The 18,034-nt window shown below is 49.6% G+C and overlaps 1 protein-coding gene across 4 annotated transcripts in view; it reads right to left on the bottom strand.

Moving 5' to 3' along the window:
* The window catches only part of BAHD1 (bromo adjacent homology domain containing 1), a 32,668-nt gene extending 14,931 nt beyond the window's left edge, over positions 1-17,737 (bottom strand). For 3 of the 4 annotated variants that reach the window (XM_053979949.1, XM_053979950.1, XM_053979951.1), the window contains exon 1: positions 17,538-17,621. The gene's annotated coding sequence lies outside the window, so the exon portion shown is untranslated. Of the gene's footprint in view, positions 1-17,537 lie in introns of all 4 variants that reach the window. The other variant, XM_053979952.1, reaches the window with a different exon arrangement.
* Between the last annotated feature and the right edge of the window lie 297 nt (positions 17,738-18,034).

Below are 18,034 nucleotides of genomic sequence, written 5' to 3'. Positions count from 1 at the left end.
GGATAGTGGAAGGTGTCCCTGCTCATGGCAGGGGGTGGAACTGTTTGAGCTTTAAGATCCCTTCCAACCCAAACCATTCCAGGATTCTATGATTCAGTGCCAGCACCTATGGAACAAAACCTATCCTCAGTATGGACTACTCAGAGGTTTTTCCACACCTCCTCAATCACCTGCACTGCGTGCATTGCTTTGTGAGGGGGATGCTCCTGCTCCCAGCTCACCTGGGATCCAGCAATCCCTCCTCTTCCCTCAGCACAACACAGAGACAGAGCTTTTGAACACAGCTCAAAACTCAGCCCTCTGACAGGCAAATGCATCATTCCTCAAAATCAGAGTCCTGCCGAGCTTCCTTCCAGCAGGTATTGTGCTTCTGCCAGCTGGGAAGGGAGAGTGGCAGAGCTCTTCATCCTCTCTCCACCTTTGTATTGCTTCACAAAGCACAGAAAAGCTGCCTGTGCCCAAAAGTCTCCAAGAAAGTGCGAGACAATGTGAAGAACTGAAAGTGAAAATACTTAAATCAGAACCACCCATTTATTGCTCATGGCTGAGGAATTGGATTAATGGTGTGAAGACACTGAGGTGTTGGAAATTAAAGTTTCAAGCAGCTCAGTCTATCCAGCTGCATCCAGAGTCCACAAAGCACTTTAAAGCTAGTTGGAATTGCTGCCTCCTTATCATATAATCACAGAATGGTTTGGATTGGAAGGGACCTTAAAGCTCATCCCATTCCAACTGCCTGCTGTGGGCAGGGACACCTTCCACTGGCCCAAGTTGCTCCAAACCTCATCTAACCTGGCCTTGAACACTTCCAGGGATGGGGCAGCCACAGCTTCTCTGGGCAACGCTACTCTGGCAACTCCTTCCTCAAACCAGACTAGTTCTGAAAAACCATCTTTCCAGCTGCTGAACCCAAACCAGATCAGAATAAAGAAAAATTAAAACCACTTCTAGTTTCGTGCTAGAATAAAACCATTACCCAAAGAGCAAACTCAGGAGAGAGTTGATGCCTCATTAGCAGGAAAAGAAGCAAGTGGGATAACAGCTGCATGTTCTGTAATCATGCAGCTGCAGCATCTGTCTCTCTCTCTCCAGCACTTGATTGCAAGTGAAATTAGAAGAAACTAGTCTGGGACTACCCCTTCAAGCCCCATTTCCTCTCCAGAGCTTCACTACGGAGACGCGCGCGTTCCAAGAGACGATGCCAAAAGCACTGAAATTAAAGCTTTTAAAGCTCCTAATCCATTTGGCACTTCAATAACACACAAAGAGTTACGACAACACCAATCCTCCTCTCCATGCACGGCACCGCTCCGATGACTCTCAGCCCCATCTACTTGAATCCTGTCTATCCATTTCCATTGGAACAGCTTCTGCTGTGACAACAGCCCTACAACTGTGAGTATCTGGAGGATTGGCTCCTTTCTCCCTGCTGCTTTTGCAGGCGAGTAATTCCCAGTGCTCTAAGGAACGTGCTGCGTGGAAGAAGCCTTGCAGGAGCTTTGGGAAATCCGGATAAATCGCAGCAGCATCAGGTATCCCAGGCTGAGTTCCTTGAATGCCATGCACATCCTGTGAGTGGAAACATCGCCTCGGTCTCAAACATTCAGAAAATCTGTAGCTGTTGGAAGCTACAATTTGTCTTCCCAGGGTCCAGTCCTGATTTTTCTCCTGAGATCCATTGAAAGCTCCATCATGCACATCCTCTGGAGGAAACTGTTTATACAGAGCTCATTAGCCTGCAGCAAGGGCTGGCTTCTCTCACTCATCAGCATAGCTCTGACCACTGTACCAGAGCAGGGTTAAATGGGATTCTGGGAAGAAATTCTTCCCTGTGAGGGTGCTCAGGCACTGGCACAGGTTGACCAGAGAAGCTGTGGCTGTCCCTGGATTCCTGGAAGTGTCCAAGGCCAGGCTGGATGGGGCCTGGAGCAACCTGGAATAGTGGAAGGTGTCCCTGGCCATGGCAGGGGGTTGGATCTTTAAGATTCCTTCCAATTCACAGGATTCTATGATTCACTGCCAGCAGCTAATGAAAAGCCATGTGGACACGCAGCCTCCACAGCTTCCAAAAGGCTTTTAAAAAGGGATGTGGGGCAACTCTGGCACAGCCAAGAGGATCTCTGGGAGCTGTCCTGGACTGGGCTCTGCTTCACCCCCTGCTCCAATGCCCATAATTATCCCCCCGTTGCGAAAGCCTGTGTGTGCTCCAGCCAGCCGGCTGGGAGTTCTGCAGCCCGTGTGTGGCCGTGATAAATCACAGACAACTGCAATGAGAGCCCGGGGCTGCACCCCCCGAGTGCCGAATGTGTCCGAAGGCAGCGGCACAGGGAGCCTGACCCGCGCTACCCGGAGCCAGAGCTGGGAACACCCCCGAGGAGCTCCCCGGCTGATTCCTTGGGAAGGTCTGGCTCAGCCTCGGTTATCTGGTTTCAGATCTTGCCTAGTGGCAGTGCTCTGTCTGGGGAAGCCAAAATTATATTTCTCTGGCTGTTCTCACACTCTCCGCAGCCTCAACAAGCAGCATTCTCAGGGAAGAGGAAAGGAGAAAAAATAGGGGAAAAAGAAGAGTGGAAAGAAGAGGGGGATAAAGAGAAGGGGAAAAGAAATGGGGGGTGAAAAAAGTGGGGGAAAAATGGAAAAAGTGGGGGGAAATGGGAGAGGGAAATGGGGTGGGAAAAGAGGGGAGGAAATAAGGGGACAAGCAGGAAAACACCAGTGGAAGTGAACAATGTACAAGCGTGGGGGAGAGTCACAGGGTATTTCCTCAAAATCAACAACAGGGCAGGGTGTTTGGGTAATTAACACGACCCCGGGAAAAGCACGCTCCTTCTCAAAGGCACCGCTTTCCTTCCCCCTCTACCCACGGTTAGAAGCTGTAACACTGTGTCACGTTGCCAGTGACAGGCTGCCACCGAGCAAAATAGGCAGGAAATGATGAAGTAAAAAACTAATGTGAGGACTGATAAGTGACCTCAGCAACTCCAACATCAGGCGCCAAACCCCAACCAAGTTTGGAGTCCCAAAGCTTTGGGGTCTGGTACATATTTGCATTAAAGCAAACCCCAAGTTTCTGAAAGCAAAGCCTTCCCTGAACACCCGTGATCAACACTGGCAAAACCACTTCCTATGGCCTTGAAGAACTGCAGATTTCCACCCCAAGAGCTGTCACAAGCCTTTTGCTTGTGACCCCAACATAAAGCAGCATTGTTATGTGTGTCTGTGGAACCTTTGGTGCCTCTTCTGCTCTTTACAGCCTTCCAAAACCCCCCAAAATTGGCCTGATTGGGGTCAGAGCTCAAGAGACAATGGCACAGCCACAGTTTCATACTCTGTGCAGAAGAGATGCAAAAGCTGTACTTACTCACAGGCAAAGGTATCCTCACCTCCCCAAAACTCCAAAACCACTCAAAAGCCAGGAAAACTGGAATCAAAGACCAGGATTTGTTTCTGTGCCCTTAGTTTGCTCAGAGATGGATAACATGACTACCTTCCTACTCTCAAGAGGGGATGTACTTTCTTTGCCTTTCAACAAGTTAGGGAGGGATGCACCAGGAGGAGAAGGAAACTTGGAATTAATGGATTCTAGAGTATGATAGAGCATATGGCAATTCCCAAACAGCATCCATCACTTGCGCTTCCCACAGGAGCCTCCCAGCTGTAGCAGCAGCAGCAACCCATGGAGAACCATGGATAAGCAGCCTTAAGCATGCTGCTGCAAAGGAAAGCCTGGGTAGGGCAAAGGAATTCCCTGGCATTTGCAGGTAAGTACAAGGATGTGGGGGTGGAAATGAGGCTGAGCTTGTCTCCAGGCTGACAATTTGATGGAAAGAGATGCTTTGACACTTGGCTTTTGCTGCATCTTTCCCCAGTGAACTAGTTACTAAGGTTTCCTTTTAATGAAGGCATTCAGAGTCCAGAGATTAGGCAAGAGAAACATGGGAAAGGATGGGAGGTGCACACCAGACCACTTGGAAAAATGAGAAGGCTGAAGCTTACACAGATACTGCAATCCTGAAATATCCCAGGGAACTGCAGCAGCACAAGAAGGAAAGGGATTTTTAAAAGAGCAGGTAGTGCCAGGATAAGGGGGAATGGCTTCCCAGTGCCAGAGTGCAGGGTTAGACAGGATATTGGGGGAAAATTCTTCCCTGTGAGGGTGAGGAGGCCCTGGCACAGATCACCCAGAGAAGCTGTGGCTACTCCATCCCTGGAAGTGTCCAAGGCCAGGCTGGACAGAGTTTGAAGCAACCTGGGATAGTGGAAGGTGTCCCTGGCTGTAGAAGGGTGTGGAACGAGATGATCCTTAAGGACCCTTCCAACCCAAATAATTCTTAGGATTCTCTGACTCTATAAAATATCAGATCTATTAAATACCACCCATTTACACAGAATTGCCTGTTACAACTTTAAATAGGTTTTGTACAAAGCTGCCATGTGACAGCTATGCCAACAACACCCTAAAACATGCCTATAAGTAGTTTGAAAAACCAAGTCAAAAATATTCCGGGACAGCTTTTGCAGTCATGTTTATAGAAAGAGCACAAGCTTTGCCAATCAAGGTTTTTAAAAAAATAACCCACACAAGCCCTGCTCATCTGATTTTTCATATATGCAAAATGCAAACTCAATTCCTTCGTGGCAGAAGGCTGAGTCTGGTAAAATATCAATCATATGTCACTTTGCTCAGATAGCTCTGGCACCCTTCCTGTTTCACGGGCAAAAGGGAATAACAAATTATTCCCAAGGCTTTATTTTGAAGAACAAGGTGTAAGGTTTTTCTATAGTAAATATTAAAGCTCTTCTATATATTATAATCACACCCTTCCACGACTGCTTTAGGAGCTTCCTTCAAGCTGCTGAGCTTAAATAATTCAAGCTGCACCGTGATTCTGTGTTCTACACGTGCAGCTGCAAACTGTGCTGCCTGTGGGAATTTCAAGGGCAGGTGCATCCCTGCCAGCTCCTCTCCATGTCACAGAGCTGTCACTGCCATCCTATCTCTGGATGAGGATTTCCCTTCTCCTCCCTCCAGTACATCTCTCCCACAAAGGTCTCCATTCACTCTCTCCTGACTGGGAACTGTCAGCACGGCACCCTCAGGATCCAAAGACAATACATTCCTACTCCACACGTTCAAAACTGGCTTTAGGGGAGATAAAAGAAATGCAAGAAATTCAGGGAAGGGCAAGGCATTCCTTCAATATAACATTTAACTAAATGTTTGATTTAAATATTTTTTTTTTTCCTTCAAATAATCTTCATCTTATTTTCCTCACCTCAGTGTCCCTCAAAACTGCCTGTGCCCCACCTCAGCGCCCAAATCTTTCCCACTATGGTTCCAGGTATGGACTCTAGGAATTATCAACTCTGAGGAGTGCAAAAGACAGCCTGAATTGGAAAATTTGACAGACATGCATGTTTATAACCTCGACTTAAATTCACAGAAGCTTTAAATAAAACAGGCAAAACGAAGTTCTGTTAAAGAACAAGTTCATGTAGTATTTTCGAGGATTCTTGTGTTCTGACGCATCTCCAGTTGAAATACACTGACCAGAACTACCTCTTCAGACTAAAACTGCTACCTGAATTATTTTCAGTTCTAGAATAAGTACTTCAGACAGTATCATCTTGCATTTGGGAAATACCTTTTGTTTCTATATTGTTTAAAAAGTAGTAGCATACCATTTCACCCTCAGAGGGGTTGTGATTTGTCCATACAGCAAAACAGCTCTCTGGGATTTCCTTCATCAAAGGTTTTGATTCCTCTTTCTATTCAAAGTTTAACAGACATTTCAAAAGAAAACAGACTTTCTACTTCTTTATTCTCACTTTCTGATCATCACTTGAAACACCAGCTTTAACCCCACACGTTCCCAGCTGAGGACAAAGGTGACAGAGGATGAGTTATGCTGAGCATTTTTCCATTTGAGAGTGTCAGTACCAATTCAAAAAAGTCAAAGACTTTACAGAACTCTTGCATTCCCACTGCAATTCCTGGAACTAAGCCCTCCCCTTCCCTGATGTCTTGTAAACCTCAGTGCAGCACTGAATGCTGAGCTGAGCTTAAATCCAGAGCCAACTTTGCTGGATTTGAACTAGAATCAGAGAACCTAATTCTTCCCTGTGAGAGTGGTGAGGCCCTGGCACAGGTTGATGGAAGATGTCCCTGTCCATGGCAGGGGGTGGAAATGGATGAGCTTTAAGGTCCCTTCCTACCCAAAACATTCTGGCATTCTATGAATCATAGAATGGTCTGGGAACTTGTGGAATAAAAGTCTAGATGTCGTTTGAAAATACAGACTTTTTTTTTTTTTCCTTCACAAAATACAGGACCAATCACCACCACAAATACAGGTGTATATTCACACATCTTCTGGTGACATGGTTTTAGCCAAGGCAGAACTGCCAAGCCTACCTAAACCTGCTTTAAACCCTTTCCTCCCTCTCATTAACACCAGAGACACTATTTACAAATCAGTAACCCACAAAGTGAAGAAGTTCCACTTAAAATTTCACAACTCAACTGGTTTCAGGTATTAGGTCAGTCTGAAGAAATGTAGCGCTGCTGAATGGTGCTGCAACAGCTGATGCCTCCAAGGAGAACATGTTCTTTAATTCCTAGGGTGTTAGCAGAGGAATCATTTAAATTTGGGTCAAATTGGATCATTTAAGCAGGGGACTCAGTGTTGCCAAAGGTCCCAAGCTCAGCCAGAGGAACATTTCTAGGAACCAGCAGCTGGCACAGATCAGAAATCTGGTGAGAGTAAACTCAAGCAGAAGCTGGATGTTGTAACATGTAAAATCCCAGGAACCACAAGCCAAACACAGGCAATTCAGCCACTTTAGACAAGGAGAAGCCCAGCTTGCTGGAACGCTGCTTCCATGAGAGCCCGTTTAACTCCCATTAGGAGCTGCCCCAGCTCTTTCATCCCTTACCCACATCGTTAGAGGCGTATTTAAACACACACCTTTGCTTGTGCCCCAGGTTTGATCAGTCAAGGCAACAAATACCACCTTTAAACAGACTGGACAGGGTTTGCAGCCCGTGCTGGGAGTGATCTGGTTTATATGCACTCATTAAGGCGCATTTATCGACCCACACGGGCGTGATGCCGCTCAGCCGTTCGGAAAGGCAGCAATTAAACACACTCAGCTCTCCAAGCCAGGGCTAGCATCAGACTCTTTCAATAAGGTGGGTCTTATAGACTCCATCACACTGAAATATTACTTGGATTTCACTGCACCTTGCACAGCCAGGAGGAAAATAGACTTAAGAGCATCAGGAGCGGTTGAGAGCAATGACTAAGTTAGAGCCTTGGTCCCAAGAGCTCTTAGTTGAATTCTGGAGGGAGGCTGAACACTTCTATTCTCCCACCAGAGTAGGTCACCATGGAGCCAGTGGGAACTCCAGAGGATAAACCATCAGCTCTCTGGCAAAGGAGCCTAATTACAACTTCCTCTGGGGAACCACAAAGCTTTTAAACAGTGCAGCCTAGTTTTATGGAAATGCCACAGCTGCCTCCGACTAATTTTCAGGAAGATCCCTTGAAGTCAGGCTGTGGCTTCAAAACATCCAGGTGTGCTGAGTAACGGGGAGAAGAGTCCTACACGTACTGTTCTGCCCAATGATGCTCTGATACTGCAATACCACCCCCCACGTGCTTCCTCCAGCCTTGAAGAGAATATTCATTATAGGGAAGAAAACAGCAAAATTTTTGAGGAGCTCCTAGCACTGACAGGTGGAGAAACAAAAAAATAAGCAGAACTATCCCCTTCATTATCAGCTATAGGATTTGAGAACACTGACTGCACACTGAGGTGTTCAATGCACGGGTCAGAGGATGGGGAAGAGAAAACTGCCTTCATCCGTTTCAGTCATCGGCACAGAAGCAGAAGGGTAAAAGGTGCACACGGTTCAGAGCACCAGGCTCCGAGGAGTGGGGTACAAGGAGACAGCGTGTGAAGCCAGACCACGGGAAATGCGACCGGAGCGGCGATCCCAGAGGGATTCCTGAGCTGCACGAGCTGCCAGCTGAAGCACAGCCAAAGTGGCAGCGGGAGACGCTCGCAGCTACTGGTCGAATGTCGGGAGAGCTGGCAGGAACTTTCCAGGAGCTGCTGGAAGATCCAAGCAAGCTGCAGCAAGCTCTGCTTTCCCAGGCTGTGCCCAGAGTGGAAAGGTAAACAGCTGATAAGGAGGAATGTGCTGCAAAGCCCCCCCAAGCAGCCAGAACCCCCCTGCTATCCCATAGCTCGGCCCAAGGACAATTCCCCGTGCCCGTGCCCAGCACACACCTCCCCTCGGCCAGTTTTGCTGCTGGCAGTCCAAATCTCAGGAGATTTGAACCAAAGAGGATCTGATGCTGGACAACAGCTGCAAAGAGCTCAGAGCTGTGGAGTTTCTGCCTCAGATTGCAGTTACAGCGCACAAGGAGAGATCTGTCCACGCAGGATATCCCCAGACACCAGAATTTCAGCTCCAGCTATTTGTCACAGTAAAACATTTTAAGGCAGCAGCATTCTTCAAAGTAAAATGACAGATAATATCCTATTTTAGAGCTCCAAAGCTAGCTCCTCATTCTTCATTTCAATAACTAAGATAATTTAACAGCTGTATTAACAGGTAAAAACACACTTTGCTTCAGAAAGCCAGGCAGACTTACAGCCCTGGCTTTCTGCAGCATTTAAACTCTCTGTTCAAGATGAATTCCTGGAAATGGGGCAGGGGAACCCTCATTTCTTCTGAACAGAAACCAAGCACAAAGTCTATGTTTGAGTCTCCATCTCCGCTGCTTCCCACCCTGCTTGCAACTTTGCCACACACGTGGGAGCACCAGCAGAGCTGAGTGACACTTCCTAGAGGATGCCACAACTTCTGTCAGGTCTCTGCTGTGGTTGACACAGGGTCTGCAAAAGGAACAGACCCCAAATTACCTCTGGGGCCTCCTGCTCAGTGTCACTTCACAGCTTTCCTTCCCTGCCTCTGCTCGAGCTGGGGTGTGCCTGGAAGTTCTCACATCTCTGGTACAGGATGAGCTCTTGGGGAGCCACAGCACCTGCAGCTTATCTGAGGGATCAGGAGCAAATATCCGAATATTCACTGACTTTCCTGCTCCCCTGGCAAGGCCTGTCACAGTTACTGCCCTCCAAACACAAGTACATCAGTGTGCAGCATTAAGGTGTTTTATCCTGGAATGATTTGGGTGGGCAGGGACCCCAGTGATCATCCCATTCCAACCCCCACAGGCACCTTCCACTAGCCTAGGCTGTTCCAAGACTCATCCAACCTGGCCCTTTCAACTTGACAGGGACACTGGTCTTAAATTGATCGAAACGCTTTCCACTTTTATTTTTGTGGGGGTCTAAATACACATATGATGACTCCTTTGGGTCCATTCACATCTTGGCTTTGTTCAGCTGAGGGCTGGATAGGTTTTTATATGGCTGCATGAGCTCTCCAGCCTGAGAGAAAGAAAATTAGGACCTCACTACCCAAACCCATGATTTCAAGCATTGGAAGTGGCTGCCCAGGACAGTGGTGGAGCCACGATTCCTAGAGGTGTCTAAGGAATGACTGGACACAGCACTCAGTGCTCTGCTCTGGCTGACAAGCTAGTGATCAGCCACAGATGGAACTCTATGATCTTGGAGGTCTTTTCCCACCTAAATGATTCTGGGATCTACATAAGAAAGTGCAGAGCTCTATGAGCTGGACTGAGGCCTTACAGAAGCACCTCAAGCCACTCTCCTTTCTTATTTTTAAATTCACTGTGTCTGTTCTACACATAACACAGAGTACTCCAAGATCAACCATCTGACCCTCAAGGCCTCCAGACACTGCTCTATATATGTTTATTACAGTGAACTGGGGTTTAATTCTATTTAAATAGTGAAAAGTCAAAGCGCTGCTGCTGCGCTAGCTCCCTGCCCCTCCATGATCCATTTCTCCCCACTGCCTCCCATGGTTTCCTTGGAAACATATGCAAGCTTAAATTGGATTGACATTCACTTAGTGGACAGATGGAGTTTGGAACAGCCCAGCGCCTGAAATTCAAGGCCGAGCCTTGGGATATGTCACGTTATCAATACAAAAAACAGCCCCCAAGCTTTGTGGGAAGGGGAAGGATCACCTAATTATTCAGTAACGAGCTCTGAGGTGGCATCTCAGGAAGGTCAGCGCTCACCCATTGTTCCTGATGAAAGCAGCGGGCTGAGCACGCGACCAGTTTTGTTGGGAGGGAAGGATTTAATTTTTGTTAAGCGCTGGGAAAACAGGGGAGTTCTTAAGCTCATTAGTGGTTTCAGGCAGGAGAACTGCTGCAGATCACATGGGCTGAGCACAGACAGCGATGCTCCATTCGCACTGTAATTAAGCCACTTGCATCCAAAACTTCATCCCTAGGCTGAAGTTATTCCTGGTAACTGATCCTGACCCACAGACACCGAGTGGGATAGGGTTTGTATCACTCCTTTACAGCCTCAGAGCTGGCAGGACTGCACTTTCAGCAAAGCTGGTAATTTATTCTCAAGTGAGAATTATTCCCTGGGTCCTCTTCCACTATATGAGAAGAAACAGAACCGTGAAGAAATGAAAACAGCTTTCTTTTTTTTTTTAAGGTTAAACTTTGCTTCCCAACGATATTGTCTACCCTAACAGGATTGGAAAGGATTCACCTCTTTCCAACCAAAACACAAGGAGGACAGTAGAAATCCCACATAACTACATCCCTAGAGATCCCTGATGAAATCCAGCATCTAGGAAGGACAAGATGACAGAGTTCTTGGGAAAGAACAGGAGGGCAGCCAGCAGGCATTGCATATTCCCCCCCACCAGGAGCTCTGCCCATCACATGCTTGGTTATTGCAGGGGCCATCTCCAGGTAATCACCAGCTCCAGGAATTAGAGACATGCCACAGAGTCAGGGTCACCAAGTAATTTTTAAGGAATAAATCCACAAAATGCCTGGTTTGCTTCTCTTGGTTGTGCCATTTACTAAAACCTAAGGAATTCCTGGGTTGGGATTTACCTGTCCAACTCAGCATTTCTGTACCTGTTCTGACACCTGACATTTAGCAAGGATTTTAATAAAAATCTCTTTTTTCTCTGTCTACACATGAGCTGCCAGATCCTTTTCCTTTACTATCCTGCTCACCTTGGAGAGAGCTGCTCTGTCTCCTTACTCTGAGCCATCTCCAACCTTGAATCCTTCCACTGACTTTGGCTGAGCTGAACAAAGGAACAAACCCAAACATGCCTCTTGCATCTGTTTCTTACGAGTTTTTTATTCATTAAAAATAAACCTCCTGCAGCCCACTAGTTCCCTCCACAAGCCTGCACTTTCCTGCTTTCTCTCCTTCTAAATCATTCATATTTATCAATATGTGATTATTGCAGCTTAATCTTCATTGCCTACACTCCCCCCGGTGCCTCTCCATCCTCCCTCAGCAGAGACCTCGATGCTCCTCTACACCCCGCCTCAAATCCTGCTCTTTATTACAGAATTCCCAACCCTGAGCCAGCGAGAACACGCTCAACCGGCCAAGTGCCCTAAGAGAGCCCGAAGGGATTTCAGGGATGCGGCCCCCGGTCCCTTTCCAGTGAGGATGCCCGTTCGTTTACCGAACTCGCCCGGCCAGGATGTGAAGCCGGGAGCGCGGGGGTGCCCCCAGCTCCAGCAGCCTCAGCCTGGCCACGCTCCCCGCGGCGCCTGCTCCCTCCTGCCTCCCAAACTCAGCTCAGCCATCCTTCCCTCGCATCCCGGAACTCCCCTTTTCTCTCCTCCGCTGTCGATTTAAGCCTATTCCAGGTATTCCGCAGGCACCCGGAGACACAATGAAGACGAGCACCGGATAATGCTGTGCTGCGGGAAGGCTGGCTGAAGCTCCCGATTTTCCGTGCTTCCCACAGGCCACAGGCAGGAACAATAGAAGGCCAGGCACGGTGTAAGTAGGAAGCAATGCCTGGGATCTCGATGCTTCCCTAGCACTGAGATTTTGTTCCAAGGATGATAATTCAGACACTGAAAAATCAGCTGCCAGCAAAGCAGTCTTATTCCAATCAATGCGAGGAAAACGCCTGCTTTTTATTTCTAAGAGCCTCGTAAATAATTTGAAATATTGAGATACAGGCAGCCTCTAAAAGCCAAGATCTTTGATTTAAAAAAAAAAAAAAAATCAAGGCTGCTAAGCTGTAGAGTTTCAAAGCTGAGCATGAGAAAGCCCTTCAAAAACTGCTGGAAGAACAATGGGTGCCAGTGAGCACTCCTGTGATGTGCCTTACAAAGGGGGAAAACCTAAAAATCATCATTTTCTTCAGTCATACCTTTGTTTAGGAGAACTGGGACACGAGGAATGCAACACCAGGCAGCTCGGAGCCCAAGCATCATCTTATTCCTGAGCACCACACCTTTAACACAAATCCCACCCGCTCTCCACGTGCCTTTTTCCAGAGCGTTTCTGCCCAAAGCAGGGCAGCGCCCGGGGAATACAGCAGGAGAAAAATCCCACCTGGGCTGCATCCCTTTCTCTGGCAGGGAAAGGAGGGAGCCACAAGACACATGGATCCCAAATCCTCCCTGCTCCCAGCATCACCGCGCCGGCTGTGCCATCCCATGGGATGAGCTGACACCCTGCCAATGCCACCAGACTCCTGTCACGGTGCCTGGCTGCACGTGCGACAGCAAACACCCCTCAAAACCCTGTGCTGCCAAGTCTCCAAAAGCACTGGGAATTTTAAACGGTGCAGGAAGGAGAATGACAAACCCAGGGATTCCAAGCAGCCCTCAGACAAGGTCCGGCCAAACATCTCTACCGAAAATGCACCTCTTATCTTAAGTCAGAGCTGCTAAAAGAGGTGATAAAAGCGGCATTCCCGGCCGCGCCACGTGGGAAAAGCGCAGCGGCAGGGCCCTGAGCACGGCGTGCTCCCGGGGAGTGACACACATTCCCTCCCCATTTAATAGTGTTTATTTAGCTGCACGCCAGCGGCACGGCTCAGACCCCAGGGGGGACTGCCCGGTGCCACCAGGCTCGCAGGGTGTTACATCGCTCATTCCCACCTGTTTTAATGTAAGGAAAGGCACATCCACGCGTTTCCCCGTCATCAACCAGCAAGAACCCAGCACTGCCAAGTGCGAGCGTCACTCACAAATCAGGCCAAAATCAACAGCGTCCCCTGAATTATTTTTGACCCATGTGGAGTTAATAACCACCCACCCTCTATGGAAGATGTCCTGAAATTTAATGTATATCAAAAAGTAGCAGATTGAAGGGAAAACAACTGCTCCTGCAGGGCAGCCATCCTCATTTGCAGCTGCTTTTCTCCAGAAGCAGAGCAGCACACTGCCATCCCCACTTAGAGGGGCTTCCACTATGATTTAAATAAAATTATTCTTTGGAAATTACACATCTGTAATTTTGAGAGACCAGGGATTTCACAAAGGTTCAGGTTCAGCTCCCTCAGCTGACCATACTTCTTATATCCTGCCAGCTCTCTATACTCTGATTTTATAAGGGTTTCACTCACATGGACAGAGAAAAAATAACATGGAACAGATCAATTAACTCCAATGGCACAAATATTGACAGGGCCCAAATGAATTGATTTTAAACCAGATTTATATTTATTTTTCTTAATGATACCCTTGGCTTCTCTTTTTAGGAACTTCAGTCCCTCATTTCACTTTATTACATGATTTACATTACATTTATTACATGATAAAGTTTTCCAGTGTCTTGTTCTTCTAATGGAAGTTTTTTTTTTTAATTCACATGAAATATTACTGTGACTCTATTCTACTTTATTTATAATAAAACTCAATGCTAAAATAGCAAATCTGAGCAATAACTGGACAGAGCTATAGCATTGTCACATACAATCTTGTTTCTTTCTGTCTTTTAAGAAATAAAACCAGTAGTATCAAATTTAAGTGTGTTTTCCCCATTTCAAGGATATCAGGTGCCAGTACAAGTGTGAAAGCATAGAGAGTTAAATTGTGATGGTCTTCTTACAGGTAACTCACTCACTAAGAACAACAATCTGGCCACAAATTTCAATATTTTCTGCCATTAAATCCATGTCTTTGGTCTCAGTAAAAGAGGAGCTGCCATGCTGGACAGCTGTGATCATGGCTGATGGACCCAAAGCCTCCAGTCCTTATGCTGAAGCACAAGGAACAATTCCTTCTTAGCATCCTCCACAAAACATCCCCTGTTCTTCCCTTTAAACACTGTCTGCAACCAAAACTGCGATGTCTTCCAGCCTTCACACTTGGAGAATAGCTCAAGACAGCCCAAATCTGCAGCTGGGAATATAACCTGCTCACCTATGAGCTGCTGGAAACAGGCACATAAATCATCACTCACATCATGAGTTCAAGCAGGAGAGCAAACCAGACGGTCAGAGCCCTCGGATGGGGAAATCCCCCGGGACTGAAGCACATCCCTCTCTGTCACAGCCCAGCCACCCCAGCCCCTGCCAGCTCACAACTTGTGTTTGAAGCTATTTTCAGATTTATGACTTCTTTGGGCTGCTTATTTTTGGTTGGTTTGTTTTTTTTCCTGTATTTCCCAGTCATCTGAACACTGCTTCATTTATTATTATCAACATGAGAGTTATGACATCGTTCGGCTGGTTGGGTGTGACGCCAAGGCTGTTCTGCTGCTGCTTCCATGAGTTGTATCTCCATGGTTAACTGAGATCCCAGGACCAATGAGCTTGGAAAAGAACTCCAAGATCATTGAGTCCAACCTGTGACCAACCATCACCTTGTCACCCAGCTCGGAGCACCGAGTGCCACACCCAGTCCTTCCCTGAACACCTGCAGGGATGGGCATTCCACCACCTGCCTGGTGTCAGCCCCTTCCAGCTGCCTGACAGCCCTTCATATGAAGAAATCTCTCCTGATGTCCAAATGGGGACAACTAACTGGGAGATAGGGCAAAAAAACCCTCACACAGCTCCTTTTGGATGTGATATTTGCACATCTGAGCACACCTTCTTGTTTTTGCAGAGCCAGATCTCATCACTCATTCATTTGCTTGTGATCTGAACATGATTCCAAGCAGAGAGCATGCCTACCACTCCTAATTATTTTTCAATTGTTTACTTTGGACAGATTTGCTGCTAAGGGCTTATTTTCAGTGCTGCAGCAGCACTAGAAAAGCTTTTGCTGAAGGGTGGATTTCCCCCCAAACCACGGCCAGGCGATCCCTAAATCGGATCTCCACAGACTGGACCAGCACACGTGTCCCACAGAGCCTCCGAGTCACACAACAGCGATTAACACCACCACAGCAAACAAAATTAACCTGCACCACCTAAAACACAGCAAGTTCCACCTCAACAGGAGGAATAACTTTCCAGTGAGTGTGGCAGAGCACAGGAACAGGCTGCTCAGGCTGTCTCCCTCTCTGGAGACATTCCAAACCCACCTGGACACATTTCTGTGTCACCTGCTCTAGGTGGAGATGGTCTCCAGAGGCCCTTCCAACTCTAACTGTCCCGTGATACTGGTTAAAAAGCCAAATAAACACTAAGGCTTCCAGAGAGGAAACAGAAAGGTGATGCAGACGAACTGGCAAGAAGGACAGAGTACCGACACGAATGATTCAGTTGGATGAGAACACTCCAAAATAACATTTCTGCCTCAAGACACAAGGGTGTGACTGTTTTTCCCCTAAACCCCACATTTCTAAGTTGCATCTTATTGTTCTGTGCAACTGTCACCATCAACCCCCAGCAAACAAAGCATCCAGAAAGGAACCACTCGCACAAAGTTCAAGGAATTGTTTTTCCCTGCAGGCTTGGCGTTTTCCAGCTGATTTTACACCTATCAGTAGCACTACACTTCTCTGCTCTGCTCCAGCTGGAAAGCAGTTGGAAATGCTGCACTGAGTTCATGAGGAAAACAAACAGAAATCAATGTTTAAATCCAAAACGTCCTGGTAAATCACACTAATGCACTATTTCCTAACACCAGCAAACATTTAGACAGTTCCAGCTGAAGCCCGGGAACGATTCAGGTAGCCAGGACATGACAAACGTGAAGGATGGCCCGGGATGAATATGTGAGCAGGATATTTCTGTTAAAGCGATCAGCAGCGTGCTGGTATTTAAATCACATTAAGATTTCAAAAGCATCAGTCTATCACGCAGCTCGTGTCACTCTTTCTCACAACCACGAGGACCAGAAGGCTTAAAATAAAACCCCGAGCCCCCCAGAACACCACAGAGCCCCTCAGCGTGGCACAAGCACTCGCTAATTATGGCAAACTGATGGACAGATCAATTAACCAGGCAAGCAAAAGCCCGGCAAAGCCTCTTGCTTTGAGGTTCGCCTGCTCCTGACAATGATGACTTCAGATGGAGAGCGAGCACGAGGGGCAGCTGGATTCTTTAAAACAAAACACAACCAGAACCTCTTTCAGATAAGCATTTTGTGCAAAGAGAGAGGGGAGGGGGAGAGGCAAACAGAATAGATCCCAAATGCTCGTATTTTTTAAGTTTTCATGGCTGCTCTTGTGAAAGAGAGGGGGTTCCTGCGTCTCCCTCTGCCGGGGCAGGGAAAGGGACATCGGGGTGTGGGTATCCCCGTGTTGGGGCTGGCTGTCAAGCAGGAGCCCGGGGAGCACTTGCTAGTCTTCCTGAGATCTGCCCAGTCACATGTGCTGGCTCCTGCGCCTTATAGAAGCAGCTGGAAAAGAGGGAGCCAGCGGAGCTGCCTCCATTAGGAGCCACCGCTACACAAAAGGAGAAGAGGAAACAAGCCGTCGGCCACCGGAGCAGTCGGCAGGAAAGGAGAGATGTCCAGAGCCACGGGGAGCGCACGGCAAGTGGGGAAAATCACGATGGAAATGAAAACTGCTCTACTATCCCCCAAAGAGGCTCGGTGGTACCTGCTTGACAGGGACACGGGGCTCGCAGCCCGCCCGGCATCACATCCTGCAAACCATCGGGAACTCGACGGACTCAAGCGCCCGACCCTCAGGGGAGGGGCTCATCGCCCCGTTCGGCCGTGGGGAGCCCCGAGACACCAAGCCCCAGCCCGCCCGTCCTGTGCCAACTCCCGGCCGGGCAGCGCCGGTTCAGCTCCGAGATCCGGAGGCGCCGAGGACAGCGACGGCTTTCCCTGGGAATCGCCTCCGATCCGGCGATGCCGACGCGAGCAGCCCCTGGGGCAAGGAGCCCCCCGGGGCCACGAGCCCCGCAACTCCCCCGGGCCCCCCCAGCCCGGCCCCGCCGCCTTTGTGCTGCCCGGGCGGCAGGGGCGGAGGAGCCCGGGGGGGTTCGGCGGGGCCGACCCGGCCTCGCACCGGTGGGACCGCGCGGGGTAACGGCGGCTCGGCCCGGCCCGGCCCACCCGCCACCGAGCCCGCCGTGCCCTCCCGCCGCTTCCCCGCCGCCGCGGGAAGTTCCCGGTGGCCCCGCGTACCCCCCGCCCCCCAAACCCCGGGGCGGCGGCACCTGCTCCCGGCCCGGCGGAGTTCCCGGAGGCGGAGGGACGAGCCGGCGCCGCGGGGACCGCGTGTGGACTCACCGGGAGGCTGCCGCAGGCCCCGGGGGGGAGAAATCCAGCGGCGGGAGCGCCGCGAGTCCCGAGCTCCGCGCTGCTGCTGCGTCAGCGCCGCCGCCTCCTCCGCTGCGGGATGGGGACGAGGCGCCACCGCCGCCGCCCGCCCCTGGCCGCGGGGCGTCGCGGAGCGGGCGGGCGGAGGCCGGAGCGGGCGGCGGAGGGGCCGGGAGGGGCGGAGGAGGGACCGGAGGAGGGACCGGGGGCGCCGCCGCCGCCGCCGCCGCGAACTCCCCGCAAGCCGCGAGCGCCTCCGGCCTCCTTCCTGCTTCCTCGTCCGCAGCCAATCGCCGCCCGCCGCCCGCCGCTCGCCCCGCCGCGCCGGCCAATCACGGCCTCCTCTCCCCGCCGCCGCCGGCCAATCGCCGCCGCGCCCGCCCCCGCCCCGAGCCCCCCTCGGCGACCCCCCCACTCCCCTCACGGAGCTCCCCACTCTGCCGCCCCTCGCCCGTGGCGCGGGATAA

Source organism: Vidua macroura, chromosome 6, assembly GCF_024509145.1.
Source record: "Vidua macroura isolate BioBank_ID:100142 chromosome 6, ASM2450914v1, whole genome shotgun sequence".
Taxonomy (NCBI): Eukaryota; Metazoa; Chordata; class Aves; order Passeriformes; family Viduidae; genus Vidua; species Vidua macroura.
Note: the sequence above shows the minus strand (reverse complement) of the source record. Positions and strands in the feature narration are given on the sequence as shown.